General features: G+C 52.6%; 7 non-coding genes and 2 pseudogenes across 7 annotated transcripts; all 9 read left to right on the top strand.

Moving 5' to 3' along the window:
• Positions 1 to 862: 862 nt before the first annotated feature.
• Positions 863 to 1,030, top strand: LOC115124568 (U2 spliceosomal RNA; annotated as a pseudogene).
• Positions 1,031 to 1,453: 423 nt separating this feature from the next.
• LOC135573827 (U5 spliceosomal RNA) lies at positions 1,454 to 1,570 on the top strand. Its single transcript, XR_010464960.1, has one exon. It is a non-coding gene; the product is annotated as a U5 spliceosomal RNA (small nuclear RNA).
• A 236-nt stretch (positions 1,571 to 1,806) lies between these two features.
• On the top strand, positions 1,807 to 1,997 carry LOC135573836 (U2 spliceosomal RNA). The gene has a single exon (XR_010464966.1). It is a non-coding gene; the product is annotated as a U2 spliceosomal RNA (small nuclear RNA).
• A 440-nt stretch (positions 1,998 to 2,437) lies between these two features.
• On the top strand, positions 2,438 to 2,554 carry LOC135573826 (U5 spliceosomal RNA). Its single transcript, XR_010464959.1, has one exon. It is a non-coding gene; the product is annotated as a U5 spliceosomal RNA (small nuclear RNA).
• A 5,784-nt stretch (positions 2,555 to 8,338) lies between these two features.
• On the top strand, positions 8,339 to 8,520 carry LOC135573839 (U2 spliceosomal RNA). Its single transcript, XR_010464969.1, has one exon. It is a non-coding gene; the product is annotated as a U2 spliceosomal RNA (small nuclear RNA).
• Positions 8,521 to 8,964: 444 nt separating this feature from the next.
• Positions 8,965 to 9,081, top strand: LOC115124573 (U5 spliceosomal RNA). Its single transcript, XR_003862815.1, has one exon. It is a non-coding gene; the product is annotated as a U5 spliceosomal RNA (small nuclear RNA).
• Positions 9,082 to 9,304: 223 nt separating this feature from the next.
• LOC135573835 (U2 spliceosomal RNA) lies at positions 9,305 to 9,495 on the top strand. The gene has a single exon (XR_010464965.1). It is a non-coding gene; the product is annotated as a U2 spliceosomal RNA (small nuclear RNA).
• A 447-nt stretch (positions 9,496 to 9,942) lies between these two features.
• Positions 9,943 to 10,059, top strand: LOC135573825 (U5 spliceosomal RNA). Its single transcript, XR_010464958.1, has one exon. It is a non-coding gene; the product is annotated as a U5 spliceosomal RNA (small nuclear RNA).
• A 222-nt stretch (positions 10,060 to 10,281) lies between these two features.
• Positions 10,282 to 10,500, top strand: LOC135573848 (U2 spliceosomal RNA; annotated as a pseudogene).
• Positions 10,501 to 15,883: the final 5,383 nt, after the last annotated feature.

Below are 15,883 nucleotides of genomic sequence, written 5' to 3'. Positions count from 1 at the left end.
CAACAGGCTCAAGGACCTGAATTGGTTGGGCCTCCACAAGTGCTTGCCGGTACGATCCATCATGTACCGGCATAGCTTGGCGCGATCCCCCACCTGTCCAAGATCCACTTGTGGCAGGGAGGAGACTGTGCGCCATGTCTTTTGGGACTGTGCCTTTGCCGGAGTAGTATGGGCTAGGGCACAGGTGTTGTTAGGAAAGGTAAGAGGGGATTTTGTTGTAACTTGGGCAAGGGTGGAGAGAGGTGTAGGGAGAGCGAGTGGTACGGGTAGGGATAGGTTTCTGCTCTGGCTTCTCATAAGTCTCTTTAAACAGGGGCTTTGGGAAGCCAGGCAGAACTTTGTTAAGACAGGGAGAGATTGGGGAGTGGAGGGGATAGTGAGGAGAGTGGAAGGAAACGTGAGGGGGAGGATGAAGAGGGAGGAGAGGAAGTGGGGGCAGCATGCTGCCCGGGAGAGGTGGAAGGGGGGTTTAGGGCTGTGGTAAAGGGAATAGGTTAGGTATAGCGAGATAGGGAAAGGTTGGGTTTTAGGTATGTAGTTTATGTGTGTATTGAGGGAGAGGGAAGGTGCTCCCCTGAGTGTTTATTTGAGATTTCATTTGTGTTGTAATTTCAAATGCCTTCTGTTGACTTTATTTGTGTTGATGATGTTTTGTTTTGAGCAGTAACAATTAGATATGTAGTTTTTGTGAGTAGTGAGGGGAGGAAAGATGCTCCCGTGAGTATTACATTGGGGATTCCTTTGTTTTGTAATGACAAATGCCTTGTGTTGAGTTGGTTGATATAGATTATTTATTGTTATTGATGATATCAGCATTGTTGATGGATTGTTTATTATGCTTATGTTTTTGAGCAGTAATAAAATCTTTTAATCATCATCTGTTCTTATCAGTTTAATATCTGATACGTCCCCCATCGGGGGACTACATATTAAATGGATTTTTCGAACAGGGAGTCGGAAATGGGGCTTGCTCCGTCCGCTCCACGCATCGACCCGGTATTGCAGTACCTCCGGGAACGGTGCAACACTTTTCTCCCGTTGTCAAGGAAAACTACTTACTCATTCACAAAGCAATGTAAACAGCTAGCTAGCTAGCTAGCTAGCAAGCATAAGAAGAGAAGGAAAGAAACATTGTAACTGAAAGAAAGGCGAAGCGCTCTTCAATGGGGTCCCCGTTTCCCGCCATTTTCGTTAAAAAAAAAAAAAAAAAAAAAAAAAAAAATTGGGCCAGGATTGTGTGTGTGTGTGTGTGTGTGTGTGTCTCTCTCTCTCTCTCTCTCTCTCTCTCTCTCTCTCTCTCTCTCTCTCTCGCTGTGTCTCTGTCTCTGACCTTCTCTTTATCCACAGCCCTCGAAAACTTGGAAAAGTGGGTTCCGGGCGGGAGCAAGCACCCGCGGGCACCCGGCCTAGAGTGCACAGAGGGCGTCTCGGGCCCCGACCTCTGACTTGCATACGACTCTGGTTTCTCTTCATTACGCACAAGCCTTTCGCCTTTTACTAAAGACTTCCGTGGAGAGGAATACTTACGAGTTCAACATATTTTTGGAGGTGCTTTGCTTCTTGCAGAGCCCGCTATCTTGTTTCAAGAGAAATTGACAGAAGTGGGCCAGGATAGTGAGGTAAAGACACATTAGCGACTTTTTCCAAAAACACCTAAAAAACACCTGTCTGTCTGTCTGTCTGTCGCTGGGGAAAAAGGTAGGTAGGTATGGGTGGGTAGGTAGGGAGGAGCCGGCTTTTGCCAACCCGCTAAGTTCTGTCGAGGCCCCCGGGGGCCCGGCGGTTGCAGGGTTCCATTTGTGGGTTATCGCTTCTCGGCCTTTTGGCTCAGATCAAGTGTAGTATCTGTTCTTATCAGTTTAATATCTGATACGTCCCCCATCGGGGGACTACATATTAAATGGATTTTTCGAACAGGGAGTCGGAAATGGGGCTTGCTCCGTCCGCTCCACGCATCGACCCGGTATTGCAGTACCTCCGGGAACGGTGCAACACTTTTCTCCCGTTGTCAAGGAAAAAAACGACTTACTCATTCACAAAGCAATGTAAACAGCTAGCTAGCTAGCTAGCAAGCATAAGAAGAGAAGGAAAGAAACATTGTAACTGAAAGAAAGGCGAAGCGCTCTTCAATGGGGTCCCCGTTTCCCGCCATTTTCGTTAAAAAAAAAAAAAAAAAAAAAAAAAAAAAAAAAAAAAATTGGGCCAGGATTGTGTGTGTGTGTGTGTGCGTGCGTGCGTGCTCTCTCTCTCTCTCTCTCTCTCTCTCTCTCTCTCTCTCTCTCTCTCTCTCTCTCTCGCTCTCTCGCTGTGTCTCTGACCTTCTCTTTATCCACAGCCCTCGAAAACTTGGAAGAGTGGGTTCCGGGCGGGAGCACCCGCGGGCACCCGGCCTAGAGTGCACAGAGTGCGTCTCGGGCCCCGACCTCTGACTTGCATACGACTCTGGTTTCTCTTCATTACGCACAAGCCTTTCGCCTTTTACTAAAGACTTCCGTGGAGAGGAATACTTACGAGTTCAACATATTTTTGGAGGTGCTTTGCTTCTTGCAGAGCCCGCTATCTTGTTTCAAGAGAAATTGACAGAAGTGGGCCAGGATAGTGACGTAAAGACACATTAGCGACTTTTTCCAAAAAACACCTGCCTGTCTGTCTGTCGCTGGGGAAAAAGGTAGGTAGGTAGGTAGGTAGGTAGGGAGGAGCCGGCTTTTGCCAACCCGCTAAGTTCTGTCGAGGCCCCCGGGGGCCCGGCGGTTGCAGGGTTCCATTTGTGGGTTATCGCTTCTCGGCCTTTTGGCTCAGATCAAGCTTGGTACCCAGGTGCCCCAAAGCCCGCTGAGTCAAAAGGTCGAACCAGGGAGCGGAAAAGCGGTAATTTTGTTGTTTTCAAGTTTTTTTTTTTGTATTTTTCTTTTTTTGTTTTTGGAAGAGGTTAAGAGAGTGTTTTCTCCTTAGTCAAAATGACTGAAAATAATCCAAGAAGAACGGTCCCTGGGATGGGACTGGCGAATACAGTAAGGTTTGCATGGAGCAACAAAGAGACGGAGCCAGTTGGGAGAGAGACGTTTGGGAGGACTATCCTAATCGGAATCCTGAAATTGACGGTTAAAGACGTATTATGTCTGCAAGGGAACCCTGTGGAGAATGCATACGATGTGACTTTTTACACAGAGGGAAACATGATGATATGTTGAAGAAGGCAAGGGCTTGGGAGAAGAGGCCCCTGTGCCATTATGACGTGACCAGTTTGGCAAAAACAATTTTAGGCTGGTCACGGTAACATGTATAACCCCTACGTCAGGGATGAAGATGTGAGGGCCTTTCTGGGGGGATATATGGACAATGTCTCCTCAGGAAGGCCCATCAAGGATTCTTTGGGTTTCTGGAACGGGAGAGGGGGTTCAGGCCCTTCTCAGGGAGGACCCTGAGGGTCTGGATGGCTACCTCCATCCTCCCGCAATGTTCTCCCTGGGGGCTGACAGGGGGACGTTGTACTACGCACGTCAGCCCCCGTTCTGCAGGCGCTGTATGGCCTATGGTCATACCCTCGCCTCGTGCGGCACTAAGAAGTGCAGAATTTGTGGATCTGGGAGCACGAGGCCAGGGATTGTGACAAGCCCAAGGCGTGCCACGGGTGTGGCTCCAACAGCACCTGTGGCGTGAGTGCCCGGCTCGTCAGAGGTCATACGCGTCTGCAGCTGAGGGGGAGCAGGAGCGGGGGATGGGGGAAGAAGAGGGGGGACGGAGGCCTTTTCAGGCATCAGAGTGGCCCAGAGGGCAAGAAAAAAGAGGAGGAGAAAGGAGCAGGAAGAAGAACAAGGAAAGAGAGGAAAAAAAAGAACAAAGGGGAAGGGGGGAGGGGGGGAGGGGTGGGGTCTGGAGCAGGACCTGTGGGGGGGGAGGTGCCTGTGGCGGGACCTGTGGGAGGGGTGGGGGTGCCTGTGGCAGGACCTGTGGGGGGGAGGGGGTGCCTGTGGCAGGACCTGGGGGGGGGTGCCTGTGGCAGGACCTGTGGGGGGAGGGGGTGTTGTGGCAGGACCTGTGGGGGGGGGTGCCTGGGCAGGACCTGTGGGGGGAGGGGGTGCTTGTGGCAGAATCTGTGGGGGGGGAGGGGGTGACTGGGGCAGAATCTGTGGGGGGGGGGTGCATAAGGGGACCTGGGGGGGGGGGAGGGGTGGGACCTGGGGAGGGGGGGGAGTGGGGAGATAGCGATTATGGGGATAGAGGAGTTGAGGGAGATGGTGGAGGGGCTAGCGGAGGAGAGGGGTGGTGTCTCTCCGCTACCTCCTACACCAGTAAAAGAGGAGAAGAAAGGGAAGAAGGAGAAAAAGAAAAGGAAGCAGGACTTGGGTTAGGGAGGGGGAGGGGGAGGGGGAGGGGGGGGCCAAGAGAATGGGGTTGAGGAGAATGAGTTTGGCTTCGCTCTTCTCCTCGGCCCCGGATCTGGTGGTGGGGGGGGGAAGCCAGGGGGAGGACCCGGGCTGTTTGTCTGAGGGGGGATCCCAGCTCCTGTTTGGGGGGTTGGGGTCCCCTACCCTCAGCCAGGCAGTCTACGGGGAGGGTGTGGGTGGAGAGCCTGGGATGCAGAGCGATCCGATACCCAACACCATGCCTGCATCCTGGGTTCAAGAGATGGAGGAGGACGGGGGGGCGTCAGGAGGAGGAGGGACGTCCCTGCCGGTGAGGATGGAACAGGGGAGCGTCGGGTGAGTCTCCTGTTTTTTTCTTTGGTTTTTGGGTTTATTTGTTGAGGGTTGTTTAGTATTGTTATAAATGAATATTTCTTTTCTTTAGTTTAAATGTTAGAGGGTTGAGGGATTGTGTTAAAAGGAGGGCGGTGTTTAGTTTTTAGAAGGGGTGGGTTTTGATTTCTGTTTTTTACAGGAGGTTCACCTGAGGGATGGTGGGGATGTGGCTAGATTTAGGAGAGAGTGGGATAAGGGGGAATCTTTTTGGGGCATAGGAGGGGTGCACTCAACAGGAGTAGGAATTTTGTGTGGGAATAGACAGGTTAAGATAGAGAGCACATTTGTCATAATGCAGGGTAGAGTATTGGGGATAGATGTAGTGTATAGAGAAGTTAGGTATAGATTAATTGGGGTGTATGGGCCACAGGTGGCGGCAGACAGGAGGGAGATGGTGGACTGTCTGGCGCCCCTGTGTGTTACAAACAGGCACTTGGTGATAGGAGGGGATTTTAATATAGATTTAGGGGTAGGTGGTGATAGTAGTGCAGGTGCCATCACCGGGCTAATGGCTTGCCATGGTCTGGTTGATGGTGGACTGCACACTACTCCGGCAATGGTCGGTCCTACATGGCGCAACTCCAGGGGGGTTGCGCGGAGGCTCGACTACGTTTTTCTATCCAGGTCTTTGGGTCAGTTGTCTGGGCGACTGGTGCCTGTTTTCTTCTCGGATCACGACGGGGTGTTCCTGCAGGTGGGGTCGCCAGTCTGCCTCTTCGGTAGGGGGTACTGGAAGTTAGATCGGGTTGTACTGGAGGAGCAGGCTTTCGTCGACACATTTTTTTGTTTCTTTCGAAGGCTTGAAGGCCTTCGGTCTATGTGCGAGGGGGTGTTAGAGTGGTGGGATTTAGTGAAAGTGAGGATTAGGGCTTTTATAATAGGGTATTGTAAAAGGAAAAAGAGGGAGGAAAGGAGGGAGGTTGATCATCTCCAAAGGTTAATTGAACTTGAGTACGAGGCAGGCAACCTCGGCGGGTCAATTGACTGGGAGAGATCAGCAGCCCTAAAGGCGCAGCTCAGGGAGCTGCAGGAGCAGAAAGCTCGAGCTTTCCTGGAGCGTGCGCATAGTGGCTTTCTAGAGCATAATGAGACTTGTTCCGCTATGTTCTTTAAGTCGGTTAGGGCAAGGCAGAGTAGAAAGGTAATGCTTGGCGTTAGAAAAGAAAATGGTAGTGTAGTAAGTAAACCAGAGGAGATGGTCAGGGTGACAACTGATCATTTCCGAGGTTTATTTAAGGAAAGGGAGATAGATGTAGAGCAGGGAAACGTGTTTCTAGAACACTTGTCCCGGCGGTTGCCGGAGGACATTAGAGACGTGATGGAGGCCCAGATCTCACTAGAAGAGGTTGAGAGCGCTCTTAGGAGGATGGGTAAAGGGAAGGTGCCTGGGATGGATGGGCTGCCGGCTGAGTTTTACCTCAAGTTTTGGGGTATACTTGGACCGGTGGTCCTCGAAGTCTTGAAGGCCATCCTTGAGACAGGGGTCCCGGGGGGATCAATGGCTGTCGGTGTGCTGTCACTTCTTTATAAGAAGGGGGAAGTAACTGACCTTAGCAACTGGCGGCCGTTGACCATGCTGTGCGTGATTACAAGCTACTTGCAAAGGTCTTAGCGGATCGGTTGCGCACAGCCCTTCCCTACGTCGTTCATGAGGATCAGACGTGTGGGGTTGAGGGTCGCTCTATTCGATGGAACCTACAGTTGATCAGGGACTCCATCGCCTGGGTTGAAGATAGAGGGCTGCCTTTAATGGTAGCGGCGCTAGATCAGGCGAAAGCCTTTGATCGCGTGAATAGATCTTTTCTATTCAGGGTATTAGGTAGATTAGGTTTTGGGGAGAAGTACATAGGATGGATCCGTACTTTGTATGTCGGAGCGGGGTGCCGAGTAAGTGTAAACAGTCACTTAGGTGACGTTTTTGACCTCTCGTCTGGGGTCAGGCAGGGATGCCCACTCTCGGCTCTCCTCTTCGTTCTGTACATGGAGCCTCTGGGGGCTGCCATTAGGGCAGACACAGGGGTGGAGGGTTTGTTGATCCCTGGAAGCGGCGGGCTGCGTGTTAAGATGACGCAGTACGCCGACGACACTTCCTTGCTGCTATGCAAGGACTCGTGCTTGACAAGGTCCCTTGCCATCATTGGGGATTTCACCCGAGCGTCGGGGGCGGTTCTGAATCACGCAAAGTCTTCCGTTAAGTTTTTCGGAAGATGGCGCGGTAGGACGGATGTGCCCGGGGGGTTATCTCTCTGTGAAGGGGCCCTGAGGATTCTCGGGGTCCATTTTGAGACCTCCGGCTCAGCGACGCTGAACTGGAACATGAGTATTGCAGTGGTTCAGAGGAAGCTAGCAATGTGGAAGGCTAGGTCTTTGTCTTTTATAGGTAAGGTCCTGGTCCTGAAGGTGGATGTATTGCCATCTCTTTTGTACTTGGCGTACATCTACCCATTGCCGGCTTGTCTGAGAAGGTCTCTAGTGAGGCTCGTGTTTCAGTTCATGTGGGGTGGCAGGTACGAGTGGGTCGCCAGGGCGCGCATGCTCTGTCCCATCGGGGAGGGAGGTAGGGGGGTACCACATCTCCCCCTCAAGCTAGACGCCATTTTTGTTTCTTTCCTGTTGACGGAGCTTGCTCGTCCGGTTATACACCCGTCCGGTTACCTCCTGCGGGTGTTCTTCTCGTATCAGGCGAGAAGCGTAATGGTGTGGTCTAACGCGGGTCCTCGGGCGGAACAGCTGCCGTGGCACTTTGGCCATGCGGCCAAGTGGCTGCGTGCGCACCCCGAGGTTGAAGTTGCCCGAGTAGGTTTAGATCACAGGCACCTGTACGAAGAGGTCAGGCAGGCAGGGAGTCCTGCGCCTGTAGCGGGCATCTCGTCAGTGGTCTGGGAGGGAGTGCAGGCCCGGGGCCTGGACAACAGGCTCAAAGACCTGAATTGGTTGGGCCTCCATAAGTGCTTGCCGGTGCGTGACATTATGTACCGGCATAGTTTGTCGCGATCCCCCACCTGTCCAAGATCTGCTTGTGGCAGGGAGGAGACTGTGCGTCATGCCTTCTGGGACTGTACCTTTGCCGGACTAGTCTGGGCTAGGGCACGGGTGCTGCTAGGTTTGGTTAGGAGCGACTTTGTCGTGACGTGGGCTAGGTTAGAGAGAGGAGTAGGGAGAGCGAGGGGTACAAATAGGGACAGGTTTCTGCTCTGGCTTCTCATGAGCCTCTTTAAACGGGGGCTGTGGGAAGCCAGGCAGGAATTGGTAAAGACAGGGAAAGTTTGGGGGGTGGAAGGGATAGTGAGGAGGGTGGAAGGTGATGTGAGGGGGAGGATGAAGAGGGAGGAGAGGAAGTGGGGGCAGCATGCGGCACGGGAGAGGTGGAAGGGGGGTTTAGGGCTGGGAGTGTTAGAGAGAGATGTATAAGGGGATAGATTGAGGGAAGGGAGGATAGGGAAGGGTTAGGTATTGGTTAGGTATACGGGGAGGGACGATGCTCCCCTGAGGGTTTTGTTTTTGTGGGTTTTTGTTTGATAAATGGAAATACCATGGATTGTTTTGTAGTTTGAAAATTTAAGTTTGTAAATATGATTGGTATTTGAGCGTAATAAATTATTTTTTGTAAAAAAAAAAAAAAAAATCTGTTCTTATCAGTTTAATATCTGATACGTCCCCCATCGGGGGACTACATATTAAATGGATTTTTCGAACAGGGAGTCGGAAATGGGGCTTGCTCCGTCCGCTCCACGCATCGACCCGGTATTGCAGTACCTCCGGGAACGGTGCAACACTTTTCTCCCGTTGTCAAGGAAAACTACTTACTCATTCACAAAGCAATGTAAACAGCTAGCTAGCTAGCTAGCATAAGAAGAGAAGGAAAGAAACATTGTAACTGAAAGAAAGGCGAAGCGCTCTTCAATGGGGTCCCCGTTTCCCGCCATTTTCGTTAAAAAAAAAAAAAAAAAAAAAAAAAAAAAAAATTGGGCCAGGATTGTGTGTGTGTGTGTGTGTGTGTGTGTGCGTGCGTGCGTGTGTGTCTCTCTCTCTCTCTCTCTCTCTCTCTCTCTCTCTCTCTCTCTCTCTCTGTGTGTCTCGCTGTGTCTCTGTCTCTGACCTTCTCTTTATCCACAGCCCTCGAAAACTTGGAAGAGTGGGTTCCGGGCGGGAGCACGCACCCGCGGGCACCCGGCCTAGAGTGCACAGAGTGCGTCTCGGGCCCCGACCTCTGACTTGCATACGACTCTGGTTTCTCTTCATTACGCACAAGCCTTTCGCCTTTTACTAAAGACTTCCGTGGAGAGGAATACTTACGAGTTCAACATATTTTTGGAGGTGCTTTGCTTCTTGCAGAGCCCGCTATCTTGTTTCAAGAGAAATTGACAGAAGTGGGCCAGGATAGTGACGTAAAGACACATTAGCGACTTTTTCCAAAAAACACCTGCCTGTCTGTCTGTCGCTGGGGAAAAAGGTAGGTAGGTAGGGTGGGTAGGTAGGGGGAGGAGCCGGCTTTTGCCAACCCGCTAAGTTCTGTCGAGGCCCCCGGGGGCCCGGCGGTTGCAGGGTTCCATTTGTGGGTTATCGCTTCTCGGCCTTTTGGCTCAGATCAAGTGTAGTATCTGTTCTTATCAGTTTAATATCTGATACGTCCCCCATCGGGGGACTACATATTAAATGGATTTTTCGAACAGGGAGTCGGAAATGGGGCTTGCTCCGTCCGCTCCACGCATCGACCCGGTATTGCAGTACCTCCGGGAACGGTGCAACACTTTTCTCCCGTTGTCAAGGAAAAACACGACTTACTCATTCACAAAGCAATGTAAACAGCTAGCTAGCTAGCTAGCATAAGAAGAGAAGGAAAGAAACATTGTAACTGAAAGAAAGGCGAAGCGCTCTTCAATGGGGTCCCCGTTTCCCGCCATTTTCGTTAAAAAAAAAAAAAAAAAAAAAAAAAAAAAAAAAAAAAAAATTGGGCCAGGATTGTGTGTGTGTGTGTGTGTGTGTGTGTGCGTGCGTGCGTGCTCTCTCTCTCTCTCTCTCTCTCTCTCTCTCTCTCTCTCTCTCTCTCTCTCGCTGTCTCGTCTCTGTCTCTGACCTTCTCTTTATCCACAGCCCTCGAAAACTTGGAAAAGTGGGTTCCGGGCGGGAGCAAGCACCCGCGGGCACCCGGCCTAGAGTGCACAGAGGGCGTCTCGGGCCCCGACCTCTGACTTGCATACGACTCTGGTTTCTCTTCATTACGCACAAGCCTTTCGCCTTTTACTAAAGACTTCCGTGGAGAGGAATACTTACGAGTTCAACATATTTTTGGAGGTGCTTTGCTTCTTGCAGAGCCCGCTATCTTGTTTCAAGAGAAATTGACAGAAGTGGGCCAGGATAGTGAGGTAAAGACACATTAGCGACTTTTTCCAAAAAACACCTGTCTGTCTGTCTGTCGCTGGGGAAAAAGGTAGGTAGGTAGGGGGGGGTAGGTAGGGAGGAGCCGGCTTTTGCCAACCCGCTAAGTTCTGTCGAGGCCCCCGGGGGCCCGGCGGTTGCAGGGTTCCATTTGTGGGTTATCGCTTCTCGGCCTTTTGGCTCAGATCAAGCTTGGTACCCAGGTGCCCCAAAGCCCGCTGAGCAAAAGGTCGAAGGAAGGGCGGTAAAAAGTTTTTTTGATTGTTTAAAAATTTTCTATAAGTTTTTTTTTTTTTTTTTTCCTTTTTTTTGGAAGTTTTTTTTTTTTTAGAGAGGAGAGCGTGCGCATCTCCTTGTGAGGAGATGGCGCAAAAACCACAAGGGTCGGTCCCCTGGGATTGGACTGGCAAATACCCTACGGTTTTCATGGAAAAAAAGAGATAAGGAGCCATTTGGGAGAGATTTTGGGAGGAATATCCTGATTGGGATCCTGAAATTGACAGTAAAGGATGTGTTTTGCCTACAAGGCAACTCCTTGGAGGGGGTTTGATGTGACTTTTTACACAGAGAGCAAAGCATGATGAGGTGTTGAAGAAGGCAAAGGAAGTTGGGAGGGAGAAGGCCAATGTGCCATTATGAGGTGAAGTTTGGCAAGAAACAATTTTAGGGTGGTGACGGTAAATATGTACAACCCATATGTCAAAGATGAGGAGATGTGAGGGCCTTTCTGGGGAGATATATGGACAATGTCTCCTCAGGAAGGCCCATCAAGGATTCTTTGGGTTTTTGGACGGGGAGGAGGGGTTTTCAGGCCCTCCTCAGGGAGGATCCAAGGGGATTGGGAGGGTACCTCCATCCCCCGGCAATGTTCTCCCTGGGGGCTGACAGGGGGACATTGTACTATGCGCGTCAGCCCCCGTTCTGCAGGCGCTGTATGGCCTATGGACACATCCTGGCCTCGTGCAGCACTAGGAAGTGCAGATTTTGTGGATCTGGGGGGCACGAGGCCAGGGATTGCGGCGAGCCGAAGGCCTGCCACGGGTGTGGTTCCACTCAGCACCTGTGGCGTGAGTGCCCGGCTCGCCAGAGGTCATACGCGTCTGCAGCCGGAGGGGGAGCAGGAGCGGGGGATGGGGGAAGAAGAGGGGGGACGGAAGGCCTTTTCAGGCATCAGGACCCGGCCCAGAGGGCAAAAAGAAAGAGGAGGAGAAAGGAGCAACGGTGGGAGAAGAAAGGAAAAGAGGAGAGGAAAAGAAGAGAGAAGAAAAGGAGGGAAGAGGGGGGGGGGGGAGGGGTGGGGGTTCCTGGGGTAGGGCCTGTGGGGGGGGGGTGCTGTGGCAGGACCTGTGGGGGGGGGGGGTGCCTGTGGCAGGACCTGTGGGGGGGGGGGGGACCTGGACCTGGGGGGGGGTGTGGCAGGACTGTGGGGGACCTGTGGGGGGAGGGGTGCCTGGGGCAGGACCTGTGGGGGGAGGGGGTGCCTGTGGCAGAATCTGTGGGGGGAGGGGGTGCCTGTGGCAGGACCTGGGGGGGAGGGGGTGACTGGGGCAGGGCCTGTGGGGGAGGGGGTGTGGGGCAGAATCTGTGGGGGGAGGGGGAGGGGCAGGACCGGGGGGGGAGGGGGACTGGGGGGGGACCTGGGGAGGGGGGGGGGAGTGGGGAGATAGCGATATGGGGATAGAGGAGTTGAGGGAGATGGTGGAGGGGCTAGCGGAGGAGAGGGGTGGTGTCTCTCCGCTACCCCCTACACCAAAAAAAGGAGAGGAAGAGGGAAGAAGGAGAAGAAGAAAAGGAAGCAGGACCCGGCAGTTAGGGAGGGGGGGGGGGGAGGGGGGGAGGGGGGGCTAAAAGATGGGGTTGAGGAGAATGAGTCTGGCTTCGCTCTTCTCCTCGGCCCCGGATCTGGGGGGGGGAAAGCCAGGTGGAGGACCCGGGCTGTTTGGCTGAGGGGGGATCCCAGCTCCTGTTTGAGGGATGGGGTCCCCTACCTCAGCCAGGCAGTCTATGGGGAGGGTGGTGGAGAGCCCGGGATGCAGAGCGAACTCCAATACCCAACACCATGCCTGCATCCTGGGTTCAAGAGATGGAGGAGGACGGGGGGGCGTCAGGAGGAGGAGGGACGTCCCTGCCGGTGAGGATGGAACAGGGGAGCGTCGGGTGAGTCTCCTGTTTTTTTCTTTGGGTTTTTTTGGGTTTTTGTTGAGGGTTTTTTGTTTAGTTATTGTATAAATTTCTGTTTCTTTTTTTAGTTTAAATGTTAGAGGGTTGAGGGATTTTGTTAAAAGGAGGGCGGTGTTTAGTTATTTAGAAGGGGTGGGTTTTGATTTCTGTTTTTTACAGGAGGTTCACCTGAGGGATGGTGGGGATGTGGCTAGATTTAGGAGAGAGTGGGATAAGGGGGAATCCTTTTGGGGCATAGGAGGGGTGCACTCAACAGGAGTAGGAATTTTGTGTGGGAATAGACAGGTTAAGATAGAGAGCACATTTGTCATAATGCAGGGTAGAGTATTGGGGATAGATGTAGTGTATAGAGAAGCTAGGTATAGATTAATTGGGGTGTATGGGCCACAGGTGGCGGCAGACAGGAGGGAGATGGTGGACTGTCTGGCGCCCCTGTGTGTTACAAATAGGCACTTGGTGATAGGAGGGGATTTTAATATAGATTTAGGGGTAGCGGGTGATAGTAGTGCAGGTGCCATCACCGGGCTAATGGCTTGCCATGGTCTGGTTGATGGTGGACTGCACACTACTCCGGCAATGGTCGGTCCTACATGGCGCAACTCCAGGGGGGTTGCGCGGAGGCTCGACTACGTTTTTCTATCCAGGTCTTTGGGTCAGTTGTCTGGGCGACTGGTGCCTGTGTTCTTCTCGGATCACGACGGGGTGTTCCTGCAGGTGGGGTCGCCAGTCTGCCTCTTCGGTAGGGGGTACTGGAAGTTAGACCGGGTTGTACTGGAGGAGCAGGCTTTCGTCGACACATTTTTTTGTTTCTTTCGAAGGCTTGAAGGCCTTCGGTCTATGTGCGAGGGGGTGTTAGAGTGGTGGGATTTAGTGAAGGTGAGGATTAGGGCTTTTATAATAGGGTATTGTAAAAGGAAAAAGAGGGAGGAAAGGAGGGAGGTTGATCATCTCCAAAGGTTAATTGAACTTGAGTACGAGGCAGGCAACCTCGGCGGGTCAATTGACTGGGAGAGATCAGCAGCCCTAAAGGCGCAGCTCAGGGAGCTGCAGGAGCAGAAAGCTCGAGCTTTCCTGGAGCGTGCGCATAGTGGCTTTCTAGAACATAATGAGACTTGTTCCGCTATGTTCTTTAAGTCGGTTAGGGCAAGGCAGAGTAGAAAGGTAATGCTTGGCGTTAGAAAAGAAAATGGTAGTGTAGTAAGTAAACCAGAGGAGATGGTCAGGGTGACAACTGATCATTTCCGAGGTTTATTTAAGGAAAGGGAGATAGATGTAGAGCAGGGAAACGTGTTTCTAGAACACTTGTCCCGGCGGTTGCCGGAGGACGTTAGAGACGCGATGGAGGCCCAGATCTCACTAGAAGAGGTTGAGAGCGCTCTTAGGAGGATGGGTAAAGGGAAGGTGCCTGGGATGGATGGGCTGCCGGCTGAGTTTTACCAAGTTTTGGGGTATACTTGGACCGGTGGTCCTCGAAGTCTTGAAGGCCATCCTTGAGACAGGGGTCCCGGGGGGATCAATGGCTGTCGGTGTGCTGTCACTTCTTTATAAGAAGGGGGAAGTAACTGACCTTAGCAACTGGCGGCCGTTGACCATGCTGTGCGTGGATTACAAGCTGCTTGCAAAGGTCTTAGCGGATCGGTTGCGCACAGCCCTTCCCTACGTCGTTCATGAGGATCAGACGTGTGGGGTTGAGGGTCGCTCTATTCGATGGAACCTACAGTTGATCAGGGACTCCATCGCCTGGGTTGAAGATAGAGGGCTGCCTTTAATGGTAGCGCGCTAGATCAGGCGAAAGCCTTTGATCGCGTGAATAGATCTTTTCTATTCAGGGTATTAGGTAGATTAGGTTTTGGGGAGAAGTACATAGGATGGATCCGTACTTTGTATGTCGGAGCGGGGTGCCGAGTAAGTGTAAACAGTCACTTAGGTGACGTTTTTGACCTCTCGTCTGGGGTCAGGCAGGGATGCCCACTCTCGGCTCTCCTCTTCGTTCTGTACATGGAGCCTCTGGGGGCTGCCATTAGGGCAGACACAGGGGTGGAGGGTTTGTTGATCCCTGGAAGCGGCGGGCTGCGTGTTAAGATGACGCAGTACGCCGACGACACTTCCTTGCTGCTATGCAAGGACTCGTGCTTGACAAGGTCCCTTGCCATCATTGGGGATTTCACCCGAGCGTCGGGGGCGGTTCTGAATCACGCAAAGTCTTCCGTTAAGTTTTTCGGAAGATGGCGCGGTAGGACGGATGTGCCCGGGGTTATCTCTCTGTGAAGGGGCCCTGAGGATTCTCGGGGTCCATTTTGAGACCTCCGGCTCAGCGACGCTGAACTGGAACATGGGTATTGCAGTGGTACAGAGGAAGCTAGCAATGTGGAAGGCTAGGTCTTTGTCTTTTATAGGTAAGGTCCTGGTCCTAAAGGTGGATGTATTGCCATCTCTTTTGTATTTGGCGTACATCTACCCATTGCCGGCTTGTCTGAGAAAGTCTCTAGTGAGGCTCGTGTTTCAGTTCATGTGGGGTGGCAGGTACGAGTGGGTCGCCAGGGCGCGCATGCTCTGTCCCATCGGGGAGGGAGGTAGGGGGGTACCACATCTCCCCCTCAAGCTAGACGCCATTTTTGTTTCTTTCCTGTTGACGGAGCTTGCTCGTCCGGTTATACACCCGTCCGGTTACCTCCTGCGGGTGTTCTTCTCGTATCAGGCGAGAAGCGTAATGGTGTGGTCTAACGCGGGTCCTCGGGCGGAACAGCTGCCGTGGCACTTTGGCCATGCGGCCAAGTGGCTGCGTGCGCACCCCGAGGTTGAAGTTGCCCGAGTAGGTTTAGATCACAGGCACCTGTACGAAGAGGTCAGGCAGGCAGGGAGTCCTGCGCCTGTAGCGGGCATCTCGTCAGTGGTCTGGGAGGGAGTGCAGGCCCGGGGCCTGGACAACAGGCTCAAAGACCTGAATTGGTTGGGCCTCCATAAGTGCTTGCCGGTACGTGCTATTATGTACCGGCATAGTTTGTCGCGATCCCCCACCTGTCCAAGATCTGCTTGTGGCAGGGAGGAGACTGTGCGCCATGCCTTCTGGGACTGTGCCTTTGCCGGACTAGTCTGGGCTAGGGCACGGGTGCTGATAGGGTTGGTTAGGAGCGACTTTGTCGTGACGTGGGCTAGGTTAGAGAGAGGAGTAGGGAGAGCGAGGGGAACCAATAGGGACAGGTTTCTGCTCTGGCTTCTCATGAGCCTCTTTAAACGGGGGCTGTGGGAAGCCAGGCAGGAATTGGTAAAGACAGGGAAAGATTGGGGGGTGGAAGGGATAGTGAGGAGGGTGGAAGGTGATGTGAGGGGGAGGATGAAGAGGGAGGAGAGAAAGTGGGGGCAGCATGCGGCACGGGAGAGGTGGAAGGGGGGTTTAGGGCTGGGAGTGTTAGAGAGAGATTTATAAGGGGATAGATTAGGGAAGGGAAGATAGGGAAGGGTTAGGTATTGGTTAGGTATACGGGGAGGGACGATGCTCCCCTGAGGGTTTTGTTTTTGTTTGGTTTTAGTTGTTTATTAAGTTGTAGAAATACCATGGTTTGTTTTTGATTGATTGTAAA

This window comes from Oncorhynchus nerka, linkage group LG10 (genome assembly GCF_034236695.1).
Source record: "Oncorhynchus nerka isolate Pitt River linkage group LG10, Oner_Uvic_2.0, whole genome shotgun sequence".
NCBI lineage: Eukaryota > Metazoa > Chordata > Actinopteri > Salmoniformes > Salmonidae > Oncorhynchus > Oncorhynchus nerka.
This window is presented reverse-complemented; position numbering and strand designations above follow the sequence as displayed.